The 13848-nt window shown below is 42.0% G+C and overlaps 1 pseudogene; it reads left to right on the top strand.

The window, feature by feature from the left end:
* LOC147000672 (tRNA-splicing ligase complex subunit RTRAF-like) overlaps window positions 1–13848 on the top strand; it is a 98594-nt pseudogene that overhangs the window by 12615 nt on the left and 72131 nt on the right.

The raw sequence follows: 13848 nt of genomic DNA on the forward strand, positions 1-13848 counted from the left end.
CATCCTGAAACTACCATTCCCACCATGCCCAGACCTAAATTTGCTCTGTCCCACACTGACCTTGAACTCGGGAATCTGCCTGCCTTTTTATTTTTCTGACAAGCTGGCTCATTAGTGCAGCTGCCTTTATTCTTTTAGGTCTGTGAAGCCTCTCATATACTTCATATTACATCCTTATATTTTTCATAGTTGAGAAATTATATATTCCTAAGCTCTTGTTTTCAGAGTTCTTTCCACAGCCTTAAAGGCTATCCTGAAAGTCAGTGTTTACCATTTTGCTAAGGACATAGACACACCCTCAATTCCTGGACTCATGCTGTTTCTAATTAGCATGGAGTCCTTAACCTTGGCAGGGAGAATATTTCCCAAAGGAGGAACATGAAGCTAAATATATACATTATTATACAAACAAGGCTCACATTCAGCACCCATCAACACTGGTGGAGGCCCACAGTCTGCTGGCTCTATTCCAGGGGTGGGAAACCAGGTCATGCTGTCCCGTCCAAGACCATGCAGAACTCAGCACCATAGCACCATCAAAAAAAACAAAACAAACAAACAAAAAAACATAATATTCCACAGGCAGCACATTCCACCCCCTACTTTTTTTAAGCTGTGCATCTTCCTCAGTGATGTGTTAGAATGGTGGGTCATGTCTCTACAGCACACAGGCCAAGACAGTTCCACGTGGAAGAGGAGAAACAAGGTAGTGGCAGAAAGAGAAGAGGGGAAGAGAAATGGGGGAGGGGTGTTGTCCCTATTTATATGGAGAATTATGTAAAGGTAAAGGTGGGAGATGAGCCAAGTGGATGTTGAGAATATGGTGCCTGTCACCTTGGCAACCGGTATGCAGGTCCCTGCTTATGCTGCCGCCTATGGGATGTCATAGGTTTGGGAAGTCCTGATGACAACACTCGATATCTGACATTTTTTTTTTTTTTGGATGTTGTTGTTTTTATAAGTACACCATTTCTTTGATGTCATGTCTGTATTAGATGTTCATTTCATATATTTAGGCTATAATTCTACAGACATATTTTTAAGGTTTCACCAATATAGCTACCTTTTTGTACTTAGTCTGGTTTGACTAATTTTTTTTCAAATACAATTCAAGTGCTTAAAATTTCCTGATGCAATCCCACCTTTTTCATGTAAATTCCTCCAAAGGATTCTAGTTTTACATGTGGAAGATTTCTTTGTTTTTCTAAAATGTCTTTATTATTATGCAGATGATCTCATTTCCTTTTTTTCATTAGATAGTTGGATTTTTTTCCCTGATTTACTGCCCATTAATTGTCACATTTATCCAAAGCCAGGCATAAAAGAATCAAAGAGATATAGTAAACCCTCAGAGACTAAAACAAAGAAATCAACAGGCTATCACATCTTCCCTTTCTTCCATGAATGATGTTGTTGGCAGAAATCAAAACAAACGTCAAGCAGTGTGTCTTAACTAATCAAAGCAATTTTTTTTGTTTTGCCTTAAAAATTTTGTGTTGAATCCAATGAAACATTCTGCCACATGCCTATAATCTCTCCAACTGACACAATGGTAATTGTGTACATTGCATGGTGGTGAGTCCTGGTGGGTAACTTAGAGACAGGGACTTTGATTCTTGTCCTAGGTCACAACCATAAACTCCCTTGGTTATGCCTTCTCCAGAGGCCATAAATGCCAGAAGTGCTTAAAGGCTGTCCTTCCTGGTCTGATTTCTTGTTATCATTCCCATTACTCAGCTTCTCCTTGTATTCCATTGCTTGTAAGCTGTCCATGGGGCTGACACTGAAACTACAGTTGCAATACTTAGGAAGGAGGTGTATAGGGAGCCTCATTGGTAGAACACCTGGACTAACTAGCTCATCTTCTATGCCTCAACACAGGAAAAGCCATACGAGTCTCTAGACAACACTCAGGGGAGCCCATTCCTTTGGACTTTCGTTTGATAAAGAGGAATCCTTTTGCTTCTGAAACTAGTGCCTGTGAACATACAATAAAACCCGTTCTCAACTAAGGAATACCGAGTGGCTGAGAAGCACCTAAAGAAATGTTCAGCCGGGTGGTAGTGGTGCACGCCTTTAATCCCAGCACTTGGGAGGCAGAGGCAGGCAGATTTCTGAGTTCAAGGCCAGCCTGGTCTACAAAGTGAGTTCCAGGACGGTCAGGGCTACACAGAGTAACCCTGTCTTGAAAAAACAAAAACAACAACAAAAAGAAATGTTCAACATCCTTAGTCATCAGGGAAATGCAAATCAAAACAACCCTGAGATTCTACCTCACACCAGTCAGAATGGCTAAAATCAAAAATTCAGGTGACAGCAGATGCCGGCGAGGATGTGGTGAAAAAGGAACACCCCTCCTTTGCTGGTGGGATTGCAAGTTAGTACAACCACTCTGGAAATCAGTCTGGCAGTTCCTCAGAAAATTGGACATAGTACTACCTGAGGACCCAGAAATACCACTCCTGGGTATATACCCAGAAGATGCTCCAACATGTAATAAGGACACATGTTTCACTATGTTCATAGCAGCCTTATTTATAATAGCCAGAAGCTAGAAAGAACCTAGATGTCCCTCAACAAAGCAATGCATACAGAAAATGTGGTTCATTTATACAATAGAGTACTACTCAGATATTAAAAACAATGACTTCATGAAATTCTTAGACAAATAGATGGAACTAGAAAATATCACCCTGAGTGAAGTAACCCAATCACAAAAGAACACACATGGTATGCACTCACTGATAAGTGGGTATTCGCCCAGAAGCTCCAAATACCTAAGATACAATTCATAGACCACATGAAGCTCAAGAAGAAGGAAGACCAAAGTGTGGATACTTTGGAGGGGAAACAAAACACCCATGGGAGGAGTTACAGAGACAGTGTGGAGCAGAGACTGAAGGAAAGACCATCCAGAGACTGCCCCACCTGGGGATCCATCCCACATACAGTCACCAAATCTAGACACTATTGTGGATGTCAACAAGTGCTTGCAGACAGGAGACTGATATAGCTGTCTCGTGAGGGGCTCTACCAGTACCTGACAAATACAGAGGTCGATGCTCTCAGCTATCCACCAGATTGAGCATGGGGTCCCCAATGGAGGAATTACAGAAAAGACTGAAGGAGCTGAGAGGGTTTGTAGCCCCATAGGAGGAACAACAATATGAACCAACCAGTACTCCCAGAGCTCCCAGGGACTAAGCCATCAACCAAAGAGCACACAAGGAGGGACTCATGGCTTCAACCACATATGTAACAGAGGATGACCTTGTCAGTCATCAATGGGAGGAGAGGCCCTTGGTCCTGTGAAGGTTCTATGTACCAGTATAGGGGAATGCCAGGGCCAGAAAGCAGGAATGGGTGGGTTGGAGAGCAGGGGAGGGGGGGTACAGGGGGTTTTCAGAGAAGAAACCAGCAAAGGGGATAACATTTGAAATGTAAATAAAGAAAATATCTAATAAAAATAGGGAAAAAATATAATCATTTCTAAATCCCATTCTGCTGGTTGTCTGAGAAACTCCTTCTTCAAGTTCATGAAACAAATGACCTGGAAGCCAGTGCCCACGGGTGGATTTCATGGCCATTGGTTTTCCAAGAATATAGCTTTCCAAGCTACTGTTCACTTGAGTTGGCAAAGCCTCCTCCATTGTATATGAGAATCCACATACTTTGTCCCTGTATCAGTGGAAATTCAGATATAGGATAAGGTCAAATATTGGTGCAATTTATCTAGAGTCACTAAATCTTAACTGTAAAAGCAAAAGGTAAGACTGTTTTGAGTTTTTATAAGCAAAACATATTATGAACTTGTAAATTAACTTTTGAATGGCTGACTTAGCCCCTTGTCTTTGATTATTATAACATATGTGTATTGTGGGAAATATTTAGAACTAGCCCTAAGCCAGTCACTTGCTTGGTCTCTCAGCCCATCAACTCACCAACCCTGCTGAGCCACATGGCTCCCACCAGGCCATCTCCCAGATGGGCCCTCCCAGAGTTCCTCTCTCTTTCATGCAACGCCCCACGCACCCCTAGTTAGTCATCTCAATACCTAATTATCCAGTAGCATCAAGACTCTTAATGCTCAATTAGCCAATCAGATTTATGTATCAATAATAACACAATTTACAAGATGCCAATACAATAATTTCAGAGCCAAATGATAATGATAAAGCTTTAACACAATTGTTCTAACCTTTTGATAACACCACGTCAGCCTCCATTCTGGTTCTCCCTCTCCTCCTCAGGCCTCTCTCTCTGTCTCCTCAACTTCTCACTCCACCTCCCTTCTCCTATCCAATCACAAGCCTCCCACTGCCCTAATGTGATTGGACAGGGAAAATTCTGCAGTATATATGTGTGCATATATTCACATGTACAAATTAATACACCCTGTGGAGTCTCTTTTTGTCCTCTGTGGATATGGTTCCAAAACTAACCACTCTATATTAGACAACAAATATGGATACTCATCTCTGGGAGAGACTGATTTAATTCTCCTTTCCTCCGCAGTTACCAGTTAATTCTCCTTTCCTCCGCAGTTACCAGTTGTCTGTAGTTCTTTGGCTAGGCATGAGACTCAGGAAACTCTCCTCCTTCCGTGTTCGCAAACTCACTGCTATTGCCATTGCTACTGCCATTTGTGCAGCCATTTCTAGGAGACAATATTCCATAGCTGACTTCCTGGTACGCTGGCTCTTACAATCTCTCAGTCTCCTGTTCCAAGATGTTCCCTGAGCTGTAAATGCAGAAACTGGTGTAGATGTAGCCATTGGATCTGAGGTCCCCACGATCTGTTGATCTATGCATTGAGATTTCCCATGATGCTCTCCACTTGCTATAGAGACTTCTCTGACAAGGTGTGGTAACTACAATGTAGGAAAAACTATGCAGCTCTAGCAAAGTGGTAGCAGTAGATTCTTTTCTAAGAACCATGTCCTCTCCAGCACTTGGAGAACTGGTTCTGTTTTGAATGTCAGGCATGATTCCCATCCTGTTAGTGGGCCTTAAGTTCAATTAGACAGCTGTTGGTGGCCACCAACATGTGACTTCCGCTTATTGTGCCTTTATGCATATCTTAGCATGCTAGTCATTATCTTGGTTCATGAGTATTGCAGTTCAGTAAGACTTTCGCTGCTTCCCTCCTTTGGTACCTTGTATAAGAATTTCTGGATCCATGGACACTAGATAGTGAGGGAAAAAATGCTTTCTTATCAGATCCAGACTGCTATGTCCTAAATGTGCACTGTCTTCAAAAATAGGGATCCAAGAGCAAGAACCAAGGGCCACATCTATAATCTATATTGTTTTGGGAGTGACTTAGACTACATTGATAAACTATCCTCCTGTCTGCTTTTCCCAGCATTGGGGTAATGGGCGTGCAATTACACTGGTTTTCTATGTGGATGCTGGGAATCACAGGTCACAGATTTATGCTCAAAAGTCTTAACCACTGAAACATCTCCAAGCCTAAGTTTTTTTTTTTTTTAGAACAACAATGAGCTATCATTTCAGATCATGAGTTATGGAAAAGATATGAGTTTTATCTTTAAGTACAATGGAGTAAGAGGTTTAGGTGTGGTTAACCCCTGCTGGGTGATATATTTGATTCATAATATTAAACAGCCTTTCAAATTCTCTGGGAGCCCATTGTCACCTCACCACAATGAGAGAATTAACATGAAGATTTGTAGAAATTTGGAACAAGGTGCAGAAAAGCATTAGGATGGCATCAAGTACATAGACAGTTTTCTTGGTATTCATCACTCCCTTGTCTAGTCTCAATATGGCACTGCCAGATTGTTAAATAAATAAGTCTCATATCTGTTCCACCCCCCCCCCTTTTTGAGACAGGGTTTCTCTGTGTAGCCCTGGCTGTCCTGGAACTCACTCTGTAGACCAGGCTGGCCTCAAATTCAGAAATCTGCCTGCCTCTACCTCCCGAGTGCTGGGATTAAAGGTGTGTACCACCACTGCCCGGCTGTTTCCCCCTTTCTAAGTAAGCAGGTACCCATTCCTAGTCCTAGTGGATCATTTACCAACATTTTTAAGGTTTCTTAAGGGTTTTTATTTTCAGAAACTTCCTATTCTCCCGCATCTTTCTAAGCATAAAGAGCAGAGTAATATTTGCCCATTTGTTCTGCACTGCTGTCTCTCCCTTCTGTCTGACTACTGGAATTCGCTTTTCTTCACATGCCTGCTTTCCATGAGCAGTTTGGCTGAGAGTAACTATTTGTCCATATTGATACACTTAAACAGTTCTTCATCCATATTTCCTATTTTATACTCAAGCAAAGATGAAGGTGAGTTTTCCATACACCTGAGTTGCCTCTGCTCTAGCCTGAAATCCCCACCCCATGTATCACTCAGTGCTCAGTTTTGGCTGTCTACTGTTCCTGTGCAAACCAGAGACTTCTTCATAAAAGAAAAGGTGACTATAGACAAACAGTTGAATGATTCTATATGGAGCTTCAGGAACACTACCAGTTTGCAAGTGTCACAGAGTTTAGATTTGGCCCTTATTGACCAATCTGCACGATTGTAAATTAACTTCCAACTCCAGCGTTCTAACAATTGACATGATGAAGACATCAAAAAATGCTTGTAAAAGTTAAATATGTGTGTTGTTGTGATTGTTGCTGTTTTATTCATCCTAAATTTCATTTAGCTATTTTCAGAAGCTTCTACCAGCCTGAAAACTCATACATTATTTCCAAGCTGATTCTAATTTACACACACTATCATTTGACAGGCAGAAATGTACTTTTCATTTCACTGATTATCCAATAATTCATATCTTTTTATTTATATGTTTGTAATGCCAATCATCTAATAACGTGCCTTCCAGCAGCACTGAAGCATGGCTAATCTGTCATAACACTCCTACGTGCTTTACTCTCCGTGGGTAAGGCTGTGATCATTCAGAACCACCATTACCACTGGAATTTTAACTGGACCTCTTTAGTTAGAAGTCACTTCAGTGATAGAGCAACTGGTGAGATACTTAATGCCTTTTGGTAATAGCAAAAGGAAAGGAAAGAACAAAAAGTAGTGGCTCTTGTTGAGGTCAAGATGGCTCAAAGAGCCCCTAGATGACTATGACTCTACATTTTCCAATTATGACTTTGTTATAAAACTGATGAGCACTTTATCAGCTGCTGTTCTATAGAACATTCTCAAAGATGTTTATAGTTATTGAATAAAACAGAAGGAAAGGGGTCTTGAAATGTAAATTATGAACTCAAAATAGCACTTCATTGATTCCCATAGCTAGTGTTTATTATTATTCTAAAAACCAAAATGATCAATATTTTATTAAGAACCTACTTTAAATATGAATAGCTATGGAAATTTTTAGAATAATGTGACACAGAGTGAAAGTTTCCCAGCTGATGTGAAATACTATTTTTTATGTTTTCTTTACTAATCTTTTTTTTTAAATATCATTATATGGGCAGAGAGATGGCTCTGCAATGAATAATACACACTACTGTTGCAGAGAACCCAAATTTAGTTTCTAGCACCTATGTCCAGTGGTTCACAAATACCAGTAACTCCAACTCTAGGGAAGACTAATGCCTTTGACTTCCATAAGCACCTAAAATCGTATGCACAAATACACATACACACACACTCACACATGGGGGGGGGGGAGACTGGAGAGATAGCTTAGCAGCTGAAGGCACTCACTGCACCACAGAAGACCTCAGTCCTTCATTTGTCAGCACCCATATCAGGCAGCTCCCACCCAACAGCAACTCCAGTTCCAAGGAACCCATGCCTTCTGGCCTCTGTGGATACCTGCATACATATGGTGAATATAAACTCAAGTATTCTCTCTCTCTCTCTCTCTCTCTCTCTCTCTCTCTCTCTCTCTCTCTCTCTCTCTCTCTCTCTCACACACACACACACACACACACACACACACACATACACACACACCAATAAAAATAATAAAAGGCCCTTTAAAAACAAATAAAACAATCTTTTAAAAATAAATATTATTCATGGTATGCACTCACTAATAAATGGATATTAGCCCAGAAGCTCAGAATACCCAAGATACAATTCACAGACCACATGAAGCTCAAGAAGAAGGAAGACCAAAGTATGGATACTTCAACCCATCTTAGAAGAGGGAACAAAATAGCCATAGGAGGAGATACAGAGACAAAGTGTTGAGCAGAGACTGAAGGAAAGGCCATCCAGAGACTGCCCTACCTGGGGATCCATCCCACATACAGTTCCAAACCCAGACACTATTGTGGATGCCAACAAATGCTCACTGACAGGAGCCTGATATAGCTGTCTCCTGAGAGGCTCTGCCAGAGCCTGACAAATACAGAAGTGAATGCTTAGCCAACCATTGGACTGAGCACAGAGTCCCCAAAGGAGGAATTAGAGAAGGACTGAAGGGGTTTGCAGCCCCACAGGAAGAACCACAATATCAACCAACCAGACCCCCCAGAGCTCCCAGGGACTAAACCACCAACCAAAGAGTACACATGGCTCCAGCCACATATGTAGCAGAGGATGGCCTTGTGGGACATCAATGGGAGGAAAGGCCCTTGGTCCCGTGAAGGCTCAATGCCCCAGTGTAGGGGAATGCCAGAATGGGAAAGCAGGAGTGAGTGGGTGGGGGGAGAGAACACCCTCATAGAAGCAGGGTGGGTGGGATGAGATAGGGAGTTTTCAGAGGGCAAACCAGGAAACGAGATAACTTGTGAAATATAAAGAAAGCAAATATCTAATAAAATAAATGAATAAATAAATAAATAAATAAATAAATAAATAAATAAATAAATAAAATTACATGACATGCTGTTTTTAAAACCCGTTTTCTGCTTTCACTGTTTCTCATGCCAAAGAAATCAATGTCCAGCACCCACCAGAGGTAGTGGAAAAGAAAGGATACAGGGAAAGTGAACCTGTTTAGAAAGGTTCTTTGGAGCAACTCCCATCTGTGCTGTCTGGAAATCAGCAGTTCAGTTCACAGGTTATCAGTGGCAGCTCAATCCACTCTGAAACACTTCACAGATACACCAGCAGTCCAGTTCAGTAGGGATAGCAAGCAGGAATCAGCAGCAGTGCCACTACCTAGCAGAGACAACCAGGCCTCAGTACCAGTCAGCAGGAAGGACCCAGAGGAACACCAGGAGAAGATCTCAGCTGCGCCTCTCTCAAGGAAGCAAAGATCAGCAAAGACATGAGACCAACAAGCATTGCACAGCTAGCTATACCAGCAAGCCAAGCTCCACCCCCACAACTGTCTGTCAAGTCCTACTTATACCCTCTAAACATCATGCATCCTCCACAAGTCTACTCAGCATCTGCCTTGTACATGCATCTGTCTCAGCTGACATCACCCCTGCCAATCAGCCTGAGTCTGTAGAAGCTGCAAGAAACTGCAGCATACCACCTGAAGATTTTTGGTGCAGTTCTCTCTATGGAGTCCTGACAAATGCAGCTCAACTATACAATGTAAGGCAGGCAAAAAAAAAAATGCCTATTGTTAGCAAAGAATCCTTCATCACGTGTACTATCATATGTTTGCTTTAGCAAAACATTCTTTCACCTGTGTCTGCTTCAACTAAACATTTCTTCTCATGTTTGCCCCAGCAAAACATCATCCAACCAACTTTCCAAAGAACCCTTAAGTTTCCACTTCAAGTCAATTTCTCTTTTTGAGTTTTAATGAAGATAAGAACTCTGTTAGGTCCTGAATCTCAAGTGATCCCTCCTTCTCTGTTCAATCTCAGGCATCCCTCCGCCTCTTCTATCCCAGGCAGTATGCTAGCAGACACCCCACTGACATCACCACCTAGTACTATAAATAGACATCTAATTTCCTGCCAACTTTATAAGCTCCAGTGACAAATTACTGCTATTGGTTATCAGTGTTCACATATATACTCTGAGGTCCAATAACTGCACCTGGAACTCTGTTAGTTTTTAGCACATGACACTTCATGATAAACCATCAAAGGTGTCATTAGATTCTCCATGTTATTCATGAATTTGTCAAAAGTTTAAATCAGAATCAAAATCAAACCAAAAGACAGTCTGTAAACTAACTTTGTCAAAACCCAATCACATTATTTTTAAGCTAAATTTTTAGTTTGTTTTGGTCTGTTTGTGGGGGGGGTGTATGGTCTTAGTGTGTCTATGTGTATGTGGTATGGGGTATATGGGGAGGTGTGTGTGTGCATGGTGTGTATGGTATGTGTATGTGTGGTATGTGTGTGGTATATGTGTGATGTGTGTGTAATGTGGTATATAGGTGATACATGTGGAGTGTGTGGTGTGGAGTGTATGTGATATGTAGTATGGTGCATGATGTGTGTGTTATTTGTGTGATGTGTCTGGTATGTATGTTGTATGTGTCTGTGGTGTGTAGTATGTGGTATGTAGTGTGGTATATGTGATGTGTGTGGTGTGTGTAGGTGTGGTATGTGTGAGTATGGTGTATGTGTGGTATGGGGTATGTGGTCTAGTTTGTGTATGAAGATATGTATGTGGGGAGGGTGTGGGTGTTTATGTGTGTGTGTGTGTCTGTGTGTGTGTGTGGTATAGTATGTGAATGTGTGGTGTGTGTGGTTGTGTGTGTGGTGTGTACGTGAGGGATTGTGTTCATCTGTCTGTATGTATGTGGTATGGTGTGTTGCTTTTCTTTGTTTCATTTTTTTGCTGCAGCATCTACAGCTGAGCCCTTTCATTATACTACATTCTCACAGTTTTGTTTATTTCATTTTACTTGAGTGATCCCACAAGAATAAGTTTGTTACCCTGACATTATGGAAGAAACACTATTTATTATGTTACTGGTATAAAAAAATCAGATAACATATTTTGTTAGAAATAATAATTATATTTCAGTAAATCATTTATGCCTAGACAACTTTCAAAAGGCCATTATCAGCCACCTGCCTCAATGCGCAAACCCTGCCCTTGACCTTAGATATCAGTGAACTGTTTCAAGCATAAGTGTATCCACAGTTAAACACTTTTACCCCACCACTTAAATTATTCTTAATAATAGCAGGTTTAGTTTGATTTGTGAGTTAAAGACTTAGTACGAGTTGTTCTTCTGTAATGACAGATAAACTTATAAGATCTACAACAAAAAAGAATAATTATACAACTACACAAAGAAGAAACATGAACTAACAATTCAAGACAGAAGTGGAGGTAAGCTAAGTATTTGCTAAAAATTTGGGCAAAAATGTGAGTAAAAGAGACACAGAATAATCTGCTGTTGGCAATAATCCAAGTGTTGGTAACACTTGGGTTCAGTGTCTAGCTCCATAAAATAATAATAATAATAATATAGTCTTCTTGGGAATTAATAATAAGTCTTAGTCATTAGCAAAATAAAGTGTGTGTGTGTGTGTGTGTGTGTGTGTGTGTGTGTGTGTGTGTGAGAGAGAGAGAGAGAGAGAGAGAGAGATCTAGGATGAATAATTACAAACCAGTAAAACAGTGATCTCACAGCCTAGCAAGTCTCATATGCTTTGAGAAGACTTGTACATTTCATCTTACTATAAAAATTAACAGTGGGAATTAAGCAAAGAACATTAGGCTTAACTATTTTGCTTATTTGTTCCCAGCACATCATTAGGGACCTATAGATCCATTTGGATGACTTTGCTTAAGCCCATAGGGAAGCAAAGGCAGAATAACTAGGTCAGAATGTGAACTTGGCAATTCTATCGATTGCAAGGTAGCACGGGTGTTATGTGCCAGGGTTTAAACTACACTTCCTGGATCGGTACAAAAATTTATAGTTATAAAACATTGGGGTGATCCGGCACCCTCCCAGCCGGAGGACAGTGACCTGCCCTGCAGGGAGCGCCATCTTGGCTCCGGGACTCCGCCGAACTTAGTCTGTACAGGTCAGAGTGAGGACCACAGAGGCAGACAGCTTCTGGGACAGGCGGGAGCCACAGAGCCGCTGAGGCAGCACCCTTTTGGGGCCGCAGACTTCCGGCACCCTCCCAGCCGGAGGACAGTGACCTGCCCTGCAGAGAGCGCCATCTTGGCTCCGGGACTCCGCCGAACTTGGTCTGTACAGGTTAGAGTGAGGACCACAGAGGCAGACAGCTTCTGGGACAGGCGGGAGCCACAGAGCCGCTGAGGCAGCACCCTTTTGGGGCCGCAGACATCCGGCACCCTCCCAGCTGGAGGACAGTGACCTGCCCTGCAGGGAGCGCCATCTTGGCTCCGGGACTCCGCCGAACTTAGTCTGTACAGGTCAGAGTGAGGACCACAGAGGCAGACAGCTTCTGGGACAGGCAGGAGCCACAGAGCCGCTGAGGCAGCACCCTTTTGGGGCCGCAGACATACGGCACCCTCCTAGCTGGAAGACAGTGGTCTGCCCTGCACAGGAGCCCTCTGCCTCAGGAGCAGGGAGCACATCTTGGATCCAGGACTCCACTGAACTTAGGAACTTAGTCTGCACAGCTGAGAGTGTGCACCACAGAAGCCTACAGCTTCTGTGACCTGCCAAAGCAACACAGCATCTGGGAAAGGTCCTGTTTTCCGCCTTCTTCTTCGGCCAGGAGGAGGTCCAAACGCCAGATATCTGTACACCTTCCCTTTAAGAGGAAAGCTTGTCAGCAGGGAGTGCCCTAACCACTGAAACTCAGAGGAGAGAGCCTGTCTCCCAGGTCTGCTGACAGAGGATACTCAGAATCACCAGAAGAACAACCTCTGAACAGAGAGAGACAACTATAACAACTCCAGAGATTACCAGATGGCGAGAGGTAAAGGTAAGAATCTTACTAACAGAAACCAAGACCACTCACCATCATCAGGACCCAGCACTCCCACTTCGCCCAGTCCAGGGCACCCCAACACACCTGAAAAACTAGACCTGGATTTAAAAGCATATCTCATGATGATGGTAGAGGACATCAAGAAGGACTTTAAAGAACTACAGGAGAACATGGCTAAAGAGTTACAAGTCCTTAAAGAAAAACAGGAAAACACAACCAAACTGGTAGAAGTCCTTAAAGAGAAACAGGAAAACACATCCAATCAGATGATGGAAATGAACAAAACCATACTAGACCTAAAAAGGGAAGTAGACACAATAAAGAAAACCCAAAATGAGGCAACACTGGAGATAGAAACCCTAGGAAAGAAATCTGGAACCATAGATGCAAGCATCAGCAACAGAATACAAGAGATGGAAGAGAGAATCTCAGGTGCAGAAGATTCCATACAGAACATCGGCACAACAATCAAGGAAAATGGAAAATGCAAAAAGATCCTAACTCAAAACATCCAGGAAATACAGGACACAATGAGAAGACCAAACATACAGATAATAGGAGTGGATGAGAATGAAGATTTTCAACTCAAAGGACCAGCAAACATCTTCAACAAAATTATAGAAGAAAACTTCCCAAATCTAAAGAAAGAGATGCCCATGAACATACAAGAAGCCTACAGAACTCCAAATAGGCTGGACCAGAAAAGAAATACCTCCCGACACATAATAATCAGAACAACAAATGCACTAAATAAAGATAGAATACTAAAAGCAGTAAGAGAAAAAGGCCAAGTAACATATAAAGGCAAGCCTATCAGAATTACACCAGATTTTTCACCAGAGACTATGAAAGCCAGAAGATCCTGGACAGATGGTATACAGACACTAAAAGAACACAAATTCCAGCCCAGGCTACTATACCCAGCCAAACTCTCAATTAACATAGATGGAGAAACCAAAGTATTCCACGACAAAACCAAATTCACACATTATCTCTCCACGAATCCAGCCCTTCAAAGGATAATAACGGAAAAAAACCAATACAAGGACAGGAACCACGCCCTAGAAACAAC

The sequence above is a fragment of the Mus caroli genome, unplaced genomic scaffold (genome assembly GCF_978045245.1).
Source record: "Mus caroli unplaced genomic scaffold, Mus_caroli_1 scaffold_17, whole genome shotgun sequence".
Taxonomy (NCBI): domain Eukaryota; kingdom Metazoa; phylum Chordata; class Mammalia; order Rodentia; family Muridae; genus Mus; species Mus caroli.